Source organism: Cupressus sempervirens, chromosome 6, assembly GCF_028749045.1.
Source record: "Cupressus sempervirens isolate cs-2001-9-10 chromosome 6, ASM2874904v1, whole genome shotgun sequence".
NCBI lineage: Eukaryota > Viridiplantae > Streptophyta > Pinopsida > Cupressales > Cupressaceae > Cupressus > Cupressus sempervirens.
In genome coordinates this window covers 272,758,408-272,778,205 of record NC_143123.1, presented here as the reverse complement: position 1 = coordinate 272,778,205, position 19,798 = coordinate 272,758,408, and positions in this window count along the sequence as shown.

Below are 19,798 nucleotides of genomic sequence, written 5' to 3'. Positions count from 1 at the left end.
TAACATCATCACGAAACAAAAAACCCCAAGCCTCTGGTAAACATCCTAATTGGTCAATGTATTAAGTCAAACCTAAACCCCAACAATACATCAAGAAATTTAACAAGTGTTTTCATTGTTCATTTGGTTTTTAAAATCACAAAGGTTTGATTTACACACAAGGTTCCAAATTTACATCTCCAAAGTGTCATAATTACTAAGGTTTTCAAATTTTTAAAAGAAGTAAAATTTCCCTACTATAAAACTATTTACCTATAAATTGAACCATAAAACCAAATATAAGCTTATTAAAACCCATCAATTTTACAATTGAATTATAATTTCCAATTTATACACACACACACACACATATTCCTTAATTAACAAATATCCCAAAAACTAGGTTTTTACATAAAAATATTATTTAAATTTTACTAATAACTAATAAATTACTCATAATAAAAATTATTAATAAATAACATTATTAAATTATCAACATTAATAATTACTAATATTAAATATTATAATTATTAATAAATTCTAATTTAATAACATTATTAATAATAAAAATATATTTAAAAACTAAATTTAAATAAAACAACTAACACTTACCTTATTCATTTTATAGCCCATAGGTTGTATTGTTTTCGTGACATCTATGTTGACATAGCAGCAGAGTAGGCAGTACTTTATTGCTACATTAACAAAGCCTATCGTGCAACAGGCTTTAAAAGCCCGCCAACAGCTCCGCAACCGTGAAGGAGAAAGGAAGGGGAGGGGGGTGGGGGTGGTGGCCCCAGCTCCCTATTTCATTTAATATTTTTTTATTATTATTATAATAAATTTTATTTTCATTCACAAACAAGAACCCCACTTTATTATTATTTTTAATATTATTACTAGAGTAATAATTTATTATTATGGTAATTAATATTATATATATTTTTAATAAATATTTCTAATTCAGATCAGATAGGGTAAAAAATTTGAAATAGTCAAGATTAACAATTTAAAACTGGTCTTTTTTTCCAAACCCTATCCTAAATTCACAATTTTCTAAATCAACCCAATTACAAATACAAGATTTTTCAATCAAAGGTTTCATATTAATTTCAACTAGAGACATTTTTGAAATGAAGAATAGTGATTTCATAAGCAAGAGTTTCAAATAGGGCCATTTCCCAAAAACAAGATTCTTGAACAAGCACAAAGAAGATAGAGAGAAATATGAAGGAAAATTACTGTGATTAATTCAAGCAACATTCCTGCCTCGATCTAATGCTAACCAAACGAACACTTGGAGATTGCAAGATTCTTTTGTTTCCTTTAAAAACCCTTTTCTCAAGATTTGCTCCTCCAAACCTGTGTGTGGAGAAATGAACTCTAATTTCTTAATAAAGAGCCTTCTCCCTTTAGGGTTTTAGTTTTACAATCACAAGAACCATTTTCTTTATTATTTTATTTTATTTTAATTTCTTGTGCAAACTTTTTATATTTTCATTAAAATAAACTTTATTAAATTTATGCTCTCTCTCTCTCTCTCTCTCTCTCTCTCTCAATCACAAAACATCTTTAATCATATATATTAATTCAACTAATAATAATATTTAGAGTTTATTATTAAAATAAAACTCTTAAATAAATTATTATTAAATTAAATAAATATAATTACACCAAAATTAGAATTTTAATTAAATCTTTTAAATTTAATTCTTCTATTTAATTAATTTCTCAATTAATTAAATATTGATTTTCTTTATTTATTTTTTTAAAATTAAATCATTTAATAATCTTTTTATTTGATTTAATTATAACTCAAAATCACAATAGACCCACAATCTAAATTTGAAAACTCATAATAAAGATAGAGTATTAAATCAAACTCAAGGGTGAAAATCACAAATTCACATCACTTGACAAATTCAGAAGGGTAAATAACTCAAAATCTTGTCCTACTTTCTAGGACAATTGGCTTAGGGTTAGGATTTGGACTCATGAACTATCTACCCTCTTTTTCCATTGAGATACTATGATAGGGTATGCTTATCCTAGAAATTCAAGGAAGTCAATGCCTAGTACCTACACTTTGCATATAGGCCAAGCATGGACATATGCATATAATTCTAAACTAAACAGGCAGTGGTGGGGAGTGGTGCATCATGTAGATCCCAATTAGTAAGTGACTATGACTCCCTCCCTCAACCACATTAGAAATGTCAAACATAAGGTAAAACATACATGTACACCATACACATGCAAGTATGGGCTAAGTATCCATAGAAACTTCATATAAATTATTCATCTAACTATCAACATAAAATAATTAAAATCATTATATGAACATACATATATTATAATCGAAAGAATAATCATGAGCACATGAAATAACTAAGTATCAAGTATCTTATCACATAAATCAACTTAGTATGAAATAAAATCCAAACAAATTAGGTAACCAAGTACCGCTAATCATAAAACATAATCATAAAGTTGACCTAAAACAATTCAGCAATACAACATGAAAGGTAAATTAGGGGTAGGCATTACATATTCATGATGAATAGTATAAACTTATATGTGGATTCAATGATAGAAATGTTAGTGATGTTGTGGTATCCATGATGCTTGTTATTGTTTCTTAATTGTGTCATATTCTTGTTGTTGGATTGCATTGACTTATAAGATAAAATTCAAAAGAGTTTATGAATCATGTTGATATTTTCTTGTATGACTTGTTCAGTTTGTGTGTTGTATTGGATTTTAAGCATAATCTATAGATTATGTCATGCTAGATATTATTTATTTGGGTTCCAAATATGGCTTAATTGATATATCTTGGATATCATTGGTTATTGTAATGTATTATTGTGGTTAAGGTCTTAATATTTTGCAACCTAGTTTATGTTGATGCATTATATAAAAGAATGCAATTATTTTTTAATTGGAAGTGATGCATGATGCAGTGAGTGTATGACATGTGAAGGTATAGGAGCTTGTTATATATGTGATTATGAGTAGAGATATTAGTAGAATCTATTGAAATAGAGAGTTTGTGTACTTCATGGGAGTATTGACATATCAGTGATGTTATCAATCAATTCATAATTTAATGGATTATTTTTCATAGTGGGTTGTTGTCAATTCTAGGATTGTTTCCCTTGTTGGATTCTCAAGGTTTTTACTTTCTTTTTCATCTTTGACTAATGAATTCTAGGAAGTGAGCATAAATATATGTGAAGTCCCATTATAAATTTAATAGGGTTTATGTTCTAGTATAATTATCGAGTGTATTTTATCCCCGCCATTGTTTTTCTCTTATTTGGGTTTCCATATAAAAAAATCTAGTGTCATGTTGTGTGGTGTTTATTTCTAACTTAATGCTTGTATTTTAGTTCTAATATATTTTGGTGGTGAATGGTTTTATGGATGAAGTTTTATCACAAATTTGATTCACCCTACTTTTTTATGAGTGTTGTCATTGTATTCCTAGTAATTGGTATTAGAGCTTAGTTTTCTTTTGGAAGATTGTTAGCTTCAGGAGATTTGTGATGACAACCTTTATTAATGGTCAAAATTTTTATGGAACCAACTATGTCATATGGACCTTTTCTATTTTTTCCACTTTTGAAAAGTGGTCCTTTTGGAGTCTAAATTTGATTTTGACATCCTAACTGGTAGTACACCCAATAGGCTAGTTAATTTTAATTTAGATAATACCCAATGGTCACTTTTAACCCCTCAAAAATCAACTTGAATTTTACCTACTATTTTTTCTTGATAGGACCTCCCTTAAGTCTATATGATCAATTAGTTTACTTAGGTAACATGTTGGGTCTTACCCTATGGTAGGTATTTAATACCCCTATAATCTTGACAATTACAAGTAGAGTTTGGAGATAGTATAATTAGACTTGGGATATGTTGGAAGATAAGATTACTTTATGATACTCTTTGATTTCTATAAAATTACATTCAACTTGTCATACTAGAATATCTCAAGTACAATGATACCTATCCACTAGACAAACTATAAAGGTACATAAAATCAACTAGACTCTTATGATGTAAATTTTTTTAGAAACATTTTTATCCTTATCATACACATCATTGCAACTCTACTTAGAGCATTCTTAAGCTTTCTACAACTTTGATTTGCATTTTATATTTGATCATGCTCTATATAATGTCCATAGGAAACAGTGTATAAAATTAATTACTTAATCTATACCTTGGATCATCCTTTATATATTGGTAGGAATTCTAATTAAATGTCATGCTTTCAATACCTTTTTCGAACATATTGTTTATGGGTTCTTTTTTAGTTCATATTTATGATTTGGTTTTTATCTAACCCCACTAACCCATTGTGCTTTATGTATATGTATGTATGTGTATTTAATCTACTTGGCATATCTTATGGATGATGGGAGGTATTCATAGTCACTCCTATAGGAGATATACATGATGTTTCACTCCTCCTTCCTTGATTTTCATTATTTGTATATATGTATATGTATTGTATCTTGTGAATCAGTGATGTAGGTATGTGCAGGTACAAGACATTGACTCCATCTAGCTACACAAGTCTAAGCATGCCTCAAAATAATTAAACTATTTTTTTAAAAGGGAGATGGAACCATGATCCATATATAAATCCTTATATCCTTATAACTCTAATAAGAAGTTAGTCATCTAGTCTAAAGATTATGTTTTTATCATTTTTTTATGGTTTGATCAATGGATCCTAGTGCTTAGAATTATGTGTTCATGATATGGATATTTGTATTTTCCTATAATTTGTTTATGATATTTGTTTGGTATATTTAGATAATAATATATTGGTGCACACATATATACCTATATAAATATACATAGTTGCATAGTTTATGTATTTAATATTTTTTGTATATTATAAATTGTATGTGAACAACTTATTAATACACTTCGATATAAAGAGAATTCTAATAGAATTAAAAAAAAATTAAAATTAAAAGGGGTAAAATAAAAAGAATAAGTATTTAAAAAAGGAGAAATTTTCCTAATGTACAAAGGATGGTTATAACACACATTCAAGAGAAAAAGGTAATGTGTGTTACCCATGTGGAAGTATATGAGACCAGAACATAAATACAATGATAGGCATTTAAAATGGGGTTATAAAGTACTAGAGAGGGCATTTGCATCATATTTTGACCATTTATTCATTATGTACCACTAAAATAGTCTTAATTTACTCCTAATATGCCTAAACAACTTGTAAAACAGTAGTTAATTACATAAACTAAGGCAATTTTGAATTTTGGGGTTATTTTCATTTAAAAAGGTGGTACCTTGCACCTAAAGGGGTATGAAACATATTCAAGAACATATATATGCAGTATAAAATGTAAATATGAAGGGGTGCAATGGCTGAAAGGTAGAAGAGAGTTTGGATGTACTTTTTATGAATGTTTTTTTATACAAAAAAATTAATGATATGTGAAGGAGAGTTTGGGAGTATAATTCTTTATAGATTTGTAAGTTTCTTTCCTTTTGGAGAGAGATTTATATATGAGAATTTAAAGGGTTGAGAGAGGACTTTATTACAATATAATTTCTTCTTCTTCCATGGATATTTGTAGAACATGAGAGGGTTTGAATGATGCATGTAAACTTGGATTTATTTTACTCTCTATCTCCTTGCTCCTGCTTGCTTTGAATCTTCTTGAGGTATTCATTGAAATTATTGATTACATTTTTTTAATGATAAAATATAGATATATTTATATATTCTAATGAAGTACTATATTTGTACATTTTATTCCTATAGTTATTTTTTAAAAATGAATTTCTTTTTCATGAAAGTTGCTATGTATTTTCCTATGGTATTTAGTCAATAGTTTTTGGAGATATGTTATTTTATGTTAGAGGATTTTTTGTAAATAGAGACATGGAATATTATAATATGATTCCTTCCATGTGTTCTTCTTCATGCTTTATTGAACATGCTACATATTCTGATTACAAGTTTTGGAATTATATATGCTTGATTTAGGGTTTTTCAACTAGTTTAACATCATGCTTAGTCTTTCATGCTCTCAATTGTTGTTTAAGACACCAGAGAAATGATATATTGTTTTTCATAAGGAAAAAAAATTTTGAAGGGCCCATGAAACCCTATACAAAGTAGGAAATATATTCAATAAAAGCCCATAATAATAGAAAGACAATGAATAAAAAGTCTAGTAAAAAAGGCCATCAACAAAAGGAGAGCCAGAAACAAAAAAAAAAAACTAACAAAGCAAAGAGAACATTAATCCATATTCATAAGGAGATTCAAATCCTCCTTCTCCAAAATTTCCATCTTCCTAGTAGCCTCTTTGATCTCCGTGAGCTTATTGTTGTACTATGAAGCTTTCTTCTTCTTGCTAGCTCTTGTCCTTTTCCTTGAGCCTTCAGTCTCTACCCCAACACTACCTTCCTCTAAAATGATCATCATCTTTTCCATTCTATAACATTCTATTCTACTAATAAGATCCTTAAGGTTTTCATTAGAAACCTTCAAGATATGGTAGCTTTGATTAGCTATGCCTTGTAGAGTAGACTGGGTAGCTTCAACTTTATTGGTAAGGTCCAACACCTTGGCTTCCAGTCCATAGAAGGCAGCTAGGTTCACATATTGGTTGGAATTAGTGCTCTCCCCCTCCCATATTGCCTTCTTTCCTTCCAATAGACTCATTCTTTTTTTCATCCCAATAATTTAGTGGAAAAGCCATTTTATGGACCTAAAATTGTCCATCATGTTGTTCTTAGCATTTTTTACAACCTTGATGTTGTCTTCTTTACTAAAGTCACTCATGATTGACATTGAAAGCTCAATGAATTTCTAAAGATCAACCTTCCCTTTTAGATCCCCATGAATTTATAGGATGATTTTTCCTCTTTATATCCCAAGCTAGATGTTCTTTATGTTCATATTTTTCTAGGTAGTCACCCTCCCTTGAGTGGAAGTAGTGATAGAATCTATTTGGTCTTTCATCATATCATCCATGGGATTGATAGGGATATCATTCCACTATTGGTATTCCATACCCATTTTGTTGATTAGGTTATTCCCTTTTCCTTCGATGTTCTAATTGCCTCCTCTTGTATGGGTCTCTTCTCCTTTTGTTTAGGGGTCTTTCTTTTAATAATAGTCTCTTCCACCACTTCTATATCCATATCTTCTCCTTCTTCATCCTCATCCTCAGAGGAAGAATCCCTCCTTTTTTCCTCTGACTTTTTACGAAAATTATCTTTCCTATAGTGTCCAATTCCTCCATATCTATGTCCATGTCCTCATCACTAGCATTGAACTTATTATCAGACTAATTAGGGTGACTAAAATGTTTGCCCAATAAAGCATTGGTAGTCCATTTTTGTAGCTGGGCTCTAGGAGATTTCCACTTAGATATTTTCTTCTTGGTATTACTTGGTTCAAAGTCCTCATCAGATTCAAGGCCTTCACTATCCTCCTCCTCCAAGGATTCTTCATATTCTTCAAACTCATCTCATTTTCCCTCAACATTCTTTGTCTCTATGAACCTCCCCAAAAAGTTGGCTTTAATGTCCTCATAGATAAAGAGAATGAGGCCATCATGAAGTGGGGGGTTGGTGATGTTGTGATCTCTTACCCCATTAATGTTATTGTTCAACATGGAGTAAAGATAAAAAGGAATAGAGATCTTCACATTATTCTTAAAGTGATTTAATAGGACAAAATGTTATGAATAAACCCTAGAAAATATGCCATCAAGGGTGATGTAGGAATTAATATCCCTAAGGATAAACCTCCATAATTTCTTCAAATAACTAGGTTGAAAGTAAGTAATACCTTTTTTCTTGACCATTTTCTTCCTTTCCTAGAGTGTCTTTGGGAAGGTGTTAGCAATAGAGTCAGAGATCTTACTATCTCTGTAAAACTTCTTCCCAACTATCAAAATGTTAATGATCTTGAAAATATGCTCCTCCATGATAGAGAACTTACTTCCATTCATCATCAAGAAGCCCTCAATCCAATTCTATAAAAACAATTAGGCGACTTGGGAATTGCCTCCATACAGCCTCTCCAAAAATGTCAAAATGCCCCCTTTGCCTAGAACATCCCAAATACATGCTCTCTTCCTCCATTTTTCATAGCTTATTGTCTATTATTTCCTTCTTTGACCCCTCATTCTCTTTGAAAAATTTTCAAATCTGATTGAAATGGTTGAAGTAAAGGGAGAAGCAATGAATAAAACTAGAAAGACCTAGAATCCATGTGAAATAATAGAAGAGTGATTGTGATTACCACTGCTAGCTCTCTCACACCTCATGATCAAAAAAAAAATTCTTAACATACATCACTATCTTTAATGATGACCCCTTTGGCACCAATCATTGCATCATAATTGATTCTTAAGATGATAGGATCAAGAATGTTTTTATTCCATTTTTTAGAACTATGACACGTTACAGCCATGTTGGCCATAGCATCTATGACTCAATTGGCTTCTCGATAGGTGTATCTTATAAAATAGTCCTCAAAGGTATTAAAGATAGAGATATTTTCTTTGATAATATTGTCTATGGTCCAAGAGGGAGTAGATAGGCCTTTAAGACATTTGACAATGTTGAGCATGTCTCCCTCAAGCCAAAGCTTGGAAACACCCCTCTCTTTGGCCAACTTAATGGTTTGAAAGGTTGCCATGGCTTTAAAAACATGGTTACTCTAAACACCCAAAGGGACTGTCACTCCTACCAATTCATGACCTAAATCATCTCTAATCACTCCCCCACACCTAGCCAACCCAAGATTGCCCTTAACTGCCTCATCAAAATTTGCTTCACTCCACCCTAAAGGAGGAAAGGTCCATCGGCACTTAGCCCTTCCCTTTGTAGAGCCAACCCCATTTTTTTCTCTTGGAGAGTCTCCTATCTTCCCAAAAAAGACATGTTTTCCAATTTAGCATTTTTCACAATGACACTCATCACCTTAGAGGACACCATACCCAGGGGGAATCATGAAAGATCCTTTTTTTTATTTCTTTCCAAAGTCCCTAGGGAATATGAGAAAAAGAGAGGTCCTAGAACAAGGGAGAAACAAAAGGGGGAGGGAACCACTAGATAAAGTAGTAAGAGATGTTCCTTACGAAGGACCAAAACACCCTAACTTTAGAAAATAAATCAGACTAGACATGTGAAGCAAAGGGACAATGGAGGAATAAATGATCAAGAGATTCCACTTTAGCTTTACAAAGATAATAGTTATTAGGGACCATCATTTCCCTCTTGCATAGATTATCCATAGTAAGGATAATTTTCTACAGTGCCAACTAGAGGGAAAATTTGATTTTGGGAGTGAGGCTGGAGTTGCACACTTTGTTCCAGTTATAGGATTCATTCTGCTATTTGAGCCTAGTAAGATAGGCAGAGGTCACTGAGAATAATATTGAAGCATTGCCCTCCCAAATGACTATATTTAGTAGATTTCTTATTGACATAGAGTTTAGGAGCATCATAACATGGTTTAAGGAGGGATCTATCTCTTCCAAATTAACCCAAGCACTATCCACATAATAGTCCTCTACTTTTGTTCCAAACCTAGTTTCATAGATGTCTTTTGAGGCTTGAAGATTTTCAAAAGATTTTAGTGGGCCTTTAAGAATCCATTCATCAGCTCAAAACCTTATGAGGTTTCCCTTTCCAACTTTCCATTTAATTCTTAGCTTCATGGTTCTCCTGAATTTCAAAATGTTATTCCATAAATGGGATCCATTTGGGATCTCCTCATAGTAAAAAAATTAGTCAAACTTGGGGAACTAAAAAGGTATTTAGACTATAACACCTTGGACCATTCACCAAGGAGCACATTATTGAAAGGCCTTAATTTTCTAAGCCCCAATCCCCCCACCTCTTAGGAAGGAAAAAATTTTCCTAGGATATAAGGGGGTTATTTTATGGTCTCCAGCCCCTAACAAGAGGAATCTCTTTTGAATTTTTTCAATTGCTTCCGCATATTTATTTGGAATCTGAAATAGACTTAGAGCATAAGTTGGGAGATTTTGAAGACTATATTTTTTCAATTGAATCTTTCTATCTTGGCTTAAGATAAATCCTTTCTATCCATCTAGCTTTTAATTGAACATATCCACCATCTCTTCCCAAAATTAATCTAAGGGTTTAGTGCCTAGGGTAAATCCCAGATATATCAACAATAACTCTTTAACATCACACGATAGAGTATCATCAATTCTTCTTTGTCTACCTCAAGGCATGTTGACAAAAAAAAAGGCACTTTTATCCCAGTTGATGAGATGAACTAAGACCTTACAATAGCTATTTAAGTAGTTCTTCAAAATTGTAGCATCTTTGATGGAAGCCATACCCCCTAGAATAGTGTCATCAACAAACTATTGATGGGAGAACACTTCAAAACTAGAATAGGGTTTAATGCCTTCCAAAGAATTGTTTTTGATCTTATCTAAGATCATTCTCCCCAATCATTTTGCAATTATGAAAAAGAGGGTCAAGGATAGTGGATCCTCCTACCTAAGACCATGGGAGGGTTTAGAGAAGGAGGATGGGGATCCATTCACCAAGACTTCCATGGAGGTAGAGGAAACCAACTGAAGAACCATCTGATAGACCTTTTTGTTGAACCCAAAAGCAAAGAGGACCCAAAAGAGGAGATATCAATCCACCCCATCATAAGCCTTAGAAAGGTCTATCTTTAGAAAAAATATTTCCTTATTAGCAACCATCATGGATGGATGACTTCATGGACCCAGAATCTGCCTACTAAGGGTAAATCCAAATTATTGAGGAGAAATATCAGAGGGGGGCTTTTCAAGAACCTAGAAGTAAGAATCTTTGAGATTATCTTATATAAATCATTACAGAGGCTAATGGGTCTAAACTTGTCCATGGAATAAGCTCTAGCATCTTTCAAAACCAAAACTAAAAAGGTGGCATTCAATTTTTTGAGAAGATTCCTCAATCCAAAGAATCATACACTACTTTCACCACATCCTCCCTGACTACATTCCAAAAATTTTTAAATAAGACCAATAGGAAACAATCTAAACTAGGGGCCTTATCATCATCAAAGGAAAACATCGGCTAAGCTACATCCTTCTACTTAGGAATAGCTTGCAAAGACTTATTTACCTCATGATCAATAAGAGAAGGAATATTCCTTACAAGAAAATCATGGTCATATGCCAAGAGAGATCAGTCTTTAGATAGAAATTATTGGAAGAAACTCTTCATGGCCAGCTTGATGTTGTCCTCCTCCTTCAAGCTTCTACCATTATTCTGTAACAATGAAATACGATTGGTTGTCCTATGTTTGAGGCTGGTTAGATGAAAGAATATTGAATTATTGTCCCCCTCTCTAAGCCATTTAGTTCTTGATCATGTCTCCAAAACATCTCCTCCTCATTGATAATATCATGGTAGTCAAAGAGAAAAGCCTTTTCCTTGGCCAAAGAAAAATCATCATACCCTTCTTTTTGCACCATCATCTAGATCTTGCTTATTTCACTCTATAATCCAACCATAGCTTCAAAGATATTTCCAAAGTCCATCTTATTCCAAAACTTGATATTGTCCTTTACATTCCTTAATTTTTTGGCTATCTGAAACATTGATGATCCCTGGATGCTGATTGACCACCACTCTAGAATTACATTTTTTAGTCAAGGATGCTCCAACCACATATTCTCAAATCTAAAGGGTAGGATGCTCTAGAATTTCTAGAGAGATAAGGGCTTTGTCAAGTCTAACCTAAATACACTCCTTCCCTAATCTTTTTTAAATCCAAGTAAAATGCTCTTCTTGAGGATCCACACGAGAAGAGAAAGATCATTTATAAAGTTCATATGGACCATTCTGCTAGCAAGATTTCTATTATATCTCATTTCTTCTCATGAATTTTTAGAGGGGTATTAAAATCCCTAATCAAGATCCACCTTCCTTTATCGAGTTCTCAATAAGTCCCCTTAACCTATCCTAGTATCTAGCTCTACCTCTTTTAGAGTTTGGAGCATAAATATTTAAAATAAACCATCTATTCCTATCCCAAGAATTTAAAAATTTCATCAACATGATATTGTCCTTTTCAAAAATAATGTCACTGATAACTCGAAAAGAGTTCCAACGAAAGCCAAGCCTCTTGAGGCTCCATTACAATTTGAGCCGAGACAAAAATAGTTCTTGTAAATTTTCAATCTCTCTATTTTTCCCTTCTGTATTTTAGTTTCTTGTATTGAACAAATATTTGACTTATGGTCCCTAGTAAGGCTCCTTAAGACATTCTGTTTATGTGATCCATCCAGACCATGAATGTTCCAAGATATGATCTTCATTACTTTTTCTAAGAGAAAGCCTCCTGGATGATGAGTTGAATCTCATCTGTAATATTCTTGTGTGCTTCCTCTTCTCTAATCAAGCTTTCCCTCTTTCTACATAGTGTCCTAGACCTAGCTCCCACATTAGCCTTATTTTTTCTTCTAGTGGCAACCAAAGATAGAGGGGAATGGTCTTTGTTTCTTTTTTTCCTATGTTTACTAGATGTTTCTATTTTCCAATCGTTAGATAGAATAACCCTTCCCTCACATTGGATATCACCAAAAATAGCATCCTGGCTCAAACTTGTATCTTCCAACACATTACATCCCTGACCCTCCTAAAACATAGATTGGGCATATCCACTCTCAATAAAATATTTTTGGCCCCTAATCTCATCTTCTTCAAAGGTTTTATCCCCAAGAGAATTCAAAAACATAGAGGAAGTGTCCTCTCCTATTGGTATGGGAGACCCAATAGTACCCTCACCTTCAGTATTCTTAATAAATGCATAATAATCTTTCACCATCTGATCCATTGTGATAGGGTTTGGAATATCCTTCTCAAGATAAGAAGTGTCACTTGGTACTGAATTTTCCTTTGTCTTCTCCATCCTAGTCTTTATACTGGCTTCCTTCTCCTTAATCCTCCATTGCTTCTTTTAAGCTCTTTTAATCTCCTTAATTTCCTTAACAGAGGGGTGAGCCTTAGCCATATATCCAACTTTCTTATAGTGGAAGCAAGAAAAGGGAACACTATCAAAGTCCATCTTTTGAATCCTCTTAATGAGCCTAGATTGAATCTCTATCGCTTTAGGCATGTCCTTTCCTTTCTCTACCCCCACATAGATTCTAACATATGTAAGCCTTCTTCTGGAAGTAGTGATTGGGTAAATGGAGAGAAATCTCCCAAACAAGTTTACAATACCTTTGAATATGTCCTCATACCAAAACTCCATTGAAATTTTTGGCAATCATACCCAAATAGGAGCTTACTTAAAGAAAGAGTCATTAAGATCAAGATTAGTTGTCCACCTTTGGAGTGAGAGGGAGGCCCTCCCTATCACCTAGGGACCCCTACACAAAATATTTTCTTGATCTTCTTGGCAAAAAAAGGAGAAATAAATGAAACCTTTTTCCATAACTGATATATTGTCATTACCCTTGAGGTCTCATTTCTTCTTAGGATATATACAAATAACATCTATATTTGGCCTAGGCCCCAAATTGTTTCCTACCAAGGTTAATTCCATTAAAGTGATATTATGATAATTGAGTTTTTTAGGGACTACACTAATGCACATTCCTTTAACTACTTTAGAAAAGACCTTGACCTGGGGAAAGGATGACTTACCAATAGGTTTAACCCCCAAAAAAGAAGACCATGGTTTAGACCATACTCGCTCATCTGAAGCACGTAATGGGTCCCTTCTCTTCCCCCATAGAATTGGTTTTTCCTATGCTAACACTAGGAATCTTGTTAGGAATAGAGTTATCATCTTTTCCTAGGTCAAATTTTTGTAATTGATGGACATCATCCACTACTATCTCTCCTAATCCTATTGGCTCTGATTTAGTTGCATTCACATCTCGACATCCTCATAAATGCCCACTTGCAACATTCTCACTTAAACTAGAATTCAAATTTGTCCTCCATGAGACATGCCAAATTGTTATTTAATGTATAACATGTATATTTATCATTGAAAATGATTTTAAAGACATATAATTATAGTCTTTGTGCATTGTATTTTTTATGTATTTTATGCATTATGATGCTTATATGATGAGTTAGGGTTTTGTTTAAACTAGGGGTATGGAAACCTAGGAATGTTGTACCCTAAAATCTTATATGAATTTGGTTTCAAATTTTTGAGTAGGGTAGAGGCCCTAGGTAGGTGGCTCATCATAGGTGTTGGGGTCCAGAAGTGAATGCTAGAGGATCCTATGTGTTAGAGACTAGGGCCCTATGTAGCCTAGCTCTACATGTGATTTTTTCTAATCAAGTGGAAACATTAATTGTTACCAAATTTTAACATCCTACTAAATTTTGGAACACCTATGAAGAAATTAAACAAGGGTATATTGATATGATTTAAAAAATTTAAACTTTCATCTGTTGTGTTTCATATTTTTAATTATACAAATATAAGGGTGATTTAATTACAAAGTGTGGCAAGAAGTACAAAAAGGTAAACAAAAGAGTAGAAGTAAAAAGAGATATTAACATTATTCATGTAAGATAAATCATTACATTGGCACGCATAAGTGTTTACAAAGGATATATATAAATGCATTTGTGTAACTTAAATCCTTTCAATTTATTTTCAAGAAGATATACATTAAAGTGAACAATAATAATACATTTCAAATGTAAATTGAATCTTTCATTGCATTTACAAATGAAAATATAGTATGATCTGACACAACATGTGGATTGACACAAAATAAGTCTATGTATAAGAAATAATGGGTATAGAAGTCAATAGGAAGGATAAAGTTAGGATCCCTCATTGCCTGGTAGGAATGAAAAATTATTGAGCTTGTATCTAGATCAGCCATGTGGGAGTTGTCTTTATGTCATAAGAACCTACAAGATAGTAAAAATGGTGCCGATTCAAAAAGAACTGAGCAATGAAAGATCATAACATTTTCAACTAAATTGGCCACAATATATACACTTTCAGATACATTTCATGGGAGGATTCTTTGTAGGTTGAAAATCAAGTAATCATCAATATGCCATTTAAGATTAACTTCAAGGAACATAATAAAAAGAGAATAAATTCATATGGCTGAATAAAAATATGGTTGAATGAAATCAAAGATCTATCTACATAAGTTATGGAGAATGAATATTTTAATAGTATCAGTTTCAAAAAAAGTAGAGAAATCAAATGAACATCAAAATATCATGATTTTATCTGATGAATTTGTGTAATGTACATGAACATGTTATCTTTCTCATAATTTTGATAGTAAGGGAATCAATAATAAGCATATTGATATTGAATATCAATTAGAGGCAATGTCATGAAAATAAATAATATAAATCTCAAGTAAACATGAAAAGAATACAAAGTTCAACTAGCTATAGGAAGCATGAAGACCATGCAAGGTAAAGTGCAGAAAATAGGTGATAAAAAAAGCATAATCAGCACAATACTTTGTGTAGTATCACATGAAAAAATGAATGGTAACAAATTTTGGAAGGAAACCAACACTCATACATGACAAGAAAGTCAAAATGGTATCTTTAGAATAGGAAATAGCTGCAAAAGTTTCTCAAAGAAACAAGGTAGGAGGAATGTTGTGATTTATTTTATGTAAAACCACAATAGTAAAGAGTAGAAAAAACCCACTGATGGTCGCTACTAATGGCAAGACAAAACCTAGAGAGGACTTGGTTTCCTAGAAAGAGTTCAATGTTGAAGTTGAGAATAGGGTAATCCCACCTCCTCCCTTGGAAGGGATTATTGGTAAGGATGATGTGGTGGATGAGAAGACCCTGAAGGATGTGAAATCTCAAAATGATTGGAATGAAAGGGATGTGCTTAGCCAAGAAGGTACTAAGAAATGAGAATCCTAGACAATATTGATGAAAATAATTTATTGGTGAATAGAGTGGAAGATTCTCTAGAAGACTATGCCAAAATTGAGGATTCTCATGATAGATTACTAAATAAGAAAGGGAACTTAGCTACAATGGAAGAAAGAAAGAAGTAAAGTGGAAACAAGAAAAGATAGAGAAGGAAGGATTTCCTCATTTTTTATGGTAGGGGTATCAACTAAATGAAATAAAATTGATTTGGTACCCTTTGTTTTCAAAGAGGATGTTGATTCTCCAGGTAAAGTGGGAAGAAAAAGACAAAAAGAAAAGAAAAGAGAGAGAACAAGAAAGTATGCATAATATAGCTAATGGAAAGTAGGCCACTATTTTGGAATTTACTCCAAAAAAGAAAATAAAATCATATCTTGGAACATAAGGGGGCTGAATAATCACCATAAAGTTGATGTGGTTAGAAATTTGGTTACCGCACCCCAAATATTCTTGTACTATAGGAGACTAAGATGGATAAGGAAAAGGCAAAGAAATTAGGCCATTTAAAAAAAGGTGTGATGATGGCTAGTAGTTATGAAAGGGCATCTAGAGGAACATTAGTACTTTGGAACCAGTCTTTGTTGAATGGTCAAATTATTGATTCTAGTAAGCATTTTTTGGCTCTTAAGCTTCACCAGTCTAAGTTAGATGCAAGCTAGATTCTGATTAATATCTATGCACCAAATAATAGAAATGTTAGAAGAAATTTTTGGGAATACTTACGTACCTGAGTAAGGTTGATGCTAGAAGAAGAAATATTTTTGTGGGGGGTTTCAATGTTCCCTCTATGATCATGAAAAGATGGGAGGTAATAGAAGTCACTTAGATGGTAGACTTGATCTTATGGACTTCATAAATCATGAATCTTTAGTGGATATAGATCTCCAAGTAATTAATTTCACTTAGAGTAATAAATGAGTACTAGAGGACTATATTCAAGCTTATCTAGATAGAGACCTCATTTCTCATGGTTGGATTCAAAATTTTGTTCTTTTTCCTACATTCCTATGGTAGCTTTTGATAATTTTCCTTTGGTTTTTAATATTGATTACTATTCATAGAGAAGGAATTTCCCCTTTAGAATTTTAAAAATGTCGATTCAGCACCTAAACTTTTTGCATTATTTCTGTAAGAATTTGGTATAACTCTAATACCATGTAAGAATTTTCCTAAGGAAATAATGTTGACATATCAATCAAATTTTTTATTAGTGACACACACTTATTCAAATTGTATATAGCTACCAAGATTATTGTATCGCTATCAATGTTTGCCAAGTATTTCAGTTGCTACTGAGTCCTTTGGACAAATCTCGGTAGTTACCAAGTAGTCATAGTTCAAGTAAAGATTAGTAGTGCAGATCATGCATCTTAGTGTATGAAAATTTTACCAGTGCAAGCCAAGTTGTGTAGTGTTCACTGAGTTCATAGTGTATGTCATGCGAGTCTAGTGTTAACTAAGCTACTCGGCATTAACCAAGTGACTCAGTTTATACTGAGCTCTACATGATAGTATTTACTGAGTCATACAATGTAAATCAAGAGACTTAGTTTATATGATGAATTTCACAGTAGCTACCAATTCATTAGTGTAGATTGAGTTCAAGACTACTTGGAAGTGATTAGTATGGACTGAGCCTCTTTGTCTACCAAGTGCATGATGATGTCAAGCATTGATAGTGGATGTCAAGTATCAAAACCTCACTGACTCAGTCTTCAGAACTCGAATGTCTTCATGCGGGATGACTTTGTAATATTTTGTTAACTTGTATTGTGGCTGACTTTGTAATTTGTATAATTAGATTGATATATATGTAATGAATTGTATCATATCCAAAGAGTATTTATGTGTGTGTATGAGTATGTGAAGATATAAATGCAAACAAAATCAAATAAAAGTAGAAGGAGTGAATTACAAAGGCTACAACAGTATAAGGAGCAGCAAAGTCATATCTATCACAGTAAGGTGATCAATACTTAAAGAAATCTCATTTAGCAAACCAAGTTGCAAGATCATAGATCATCTACTATTTCATCCTAATAGGTGGATTAGTCAAATCCTTTCACAAGGTAGACCTAATAGTCTTTTGCAAATCTCTTTAGTGAGTTCATACTTAATTGTATGTTCATAAATCCTTTCACAAGGTGGATCTAGTAGTCCTTATTGCTCCTAACAGGGCAGATCATCAGAAGTGATCAATGTAAGCTTTAACAAGCTATCTTTATACTGTAGTACTAAAGTTGTGGGTATCATCCCCACCCTAGTTTTACTTTCTATTTGGAAGGTTTCTAGGTCACCAAATCTTTGTGTCTTAGTGTTATGAATGTTTTCATATTTTTAGTTTCTTATGCATGCAATTAGATTAGAGGTTATATATGATGGATTAAATGCTAATTGGTTTAAGATTTTAATTTGTTGAAGTTTTAGAAGTTATTGATTCACTCCTCCCCTCTTAGTAACTTAGCTTAGTCTTGAATATTTCCAACAAATAATTCAACACCAAGATCAAGAAGCTCCATAGATAGCACAAGAAAGACTAATGATGATCAAATGAGAATCTCAATAATGATCAAAATGATAATAGATATCAAATGATTTGATACTAGATAATTGAATACGCACTAAAAGTGCCTTGTATATAAAGGCAACTAGAATGACTAGGAGTCAGTAAAGAGATAAGGATTGCAACTCAACACATGTCTACCAAAGGTTGATTATCCTCCATTGAGTATAGGAGTTTGTGTGATGATGAGAGGATAAGTTTACATAGGTGTATCTCATAAAGAGATTTTGCAAACACCATGTGCTCAAATAAGTTGCTAACTCCTATGTTGTTAACAAGATAACTCGTCTATGCATATTCCTAAGTATCTAAAGGACAAATAATATAAAAATGCATTATCCTAAGTAAACTTAAGTAAAGTGTAATAATAAATAACTATTTGCACTAACAATTTTGAAGGGTGGAGTAATATTAAGGTGGAGGGTTATCTCTCTTTATAGTAGAATATAAGCTACGATATGTTAAAGAAATGGTAAAAGTTTGGAATAAGACTTCCTTTAGGGATATTTATCAGAAAAAGACCTCCCTAAAATAACACCTAAAAGAAATACAAGATATAATTCAAGTGGAATGGTATATCATTGATCTTATTGAGGAAGATAATGCTAAATTGGTTGGGTATCATGATATTGTTGCTAGGGAAGAGGTTTATTGGAGACAAAGATCAAGGACCATATGGTTAAAGGAAGGAGATAGAAATTCTAAGTACTTCCACTTAACTACTATGAAGCATAGGCCAGAAAATAGAATTTCAAGACTGAAGGTTGATTCTAAAGTTATTTCAAATGATGAGGAAATTACTAAATAAATGGTAGCTTTCTTCTCTTCTTTGTTAATGTTTGGCCTAGGTATGTTACAAGAAGTCAAGGTGAGATTTTGGAAGCTATCCCTTCCTCAATTTCTAAAGATTAGAATAAAATGTTGGTGGCAATCCCTTCAGTGGAGGAGATAAGGAAGGTTATTTTTTCTTTTAAGGGGGGTAGATCTCCTAAGCCAGATGGTTTTCCCATGTTTTTCTTCCAAGTTCTATGGGATGTCATTGGTAAGGATGTTTGCAATGCTATCAAGGAGATATTTAGGGAAATGGAAATGTTAAAAGAGATTAATTCCACATTCAATTGTCCTATTCCAAAAAAGATTGGTGTTGACTCTTCTAATTCTTTTAGGCCTATTAGTATTTATAATTTGATCTATAAGATCATCTCGAATGTGTTGACTCTGAGGATCCCTAAGGTCCTCCCTAATCTTATCTCTAAGGAATGGAATGGGTTTTCCCCTAGTTAGAAGATCTTGGATTCCATCATTGTGATG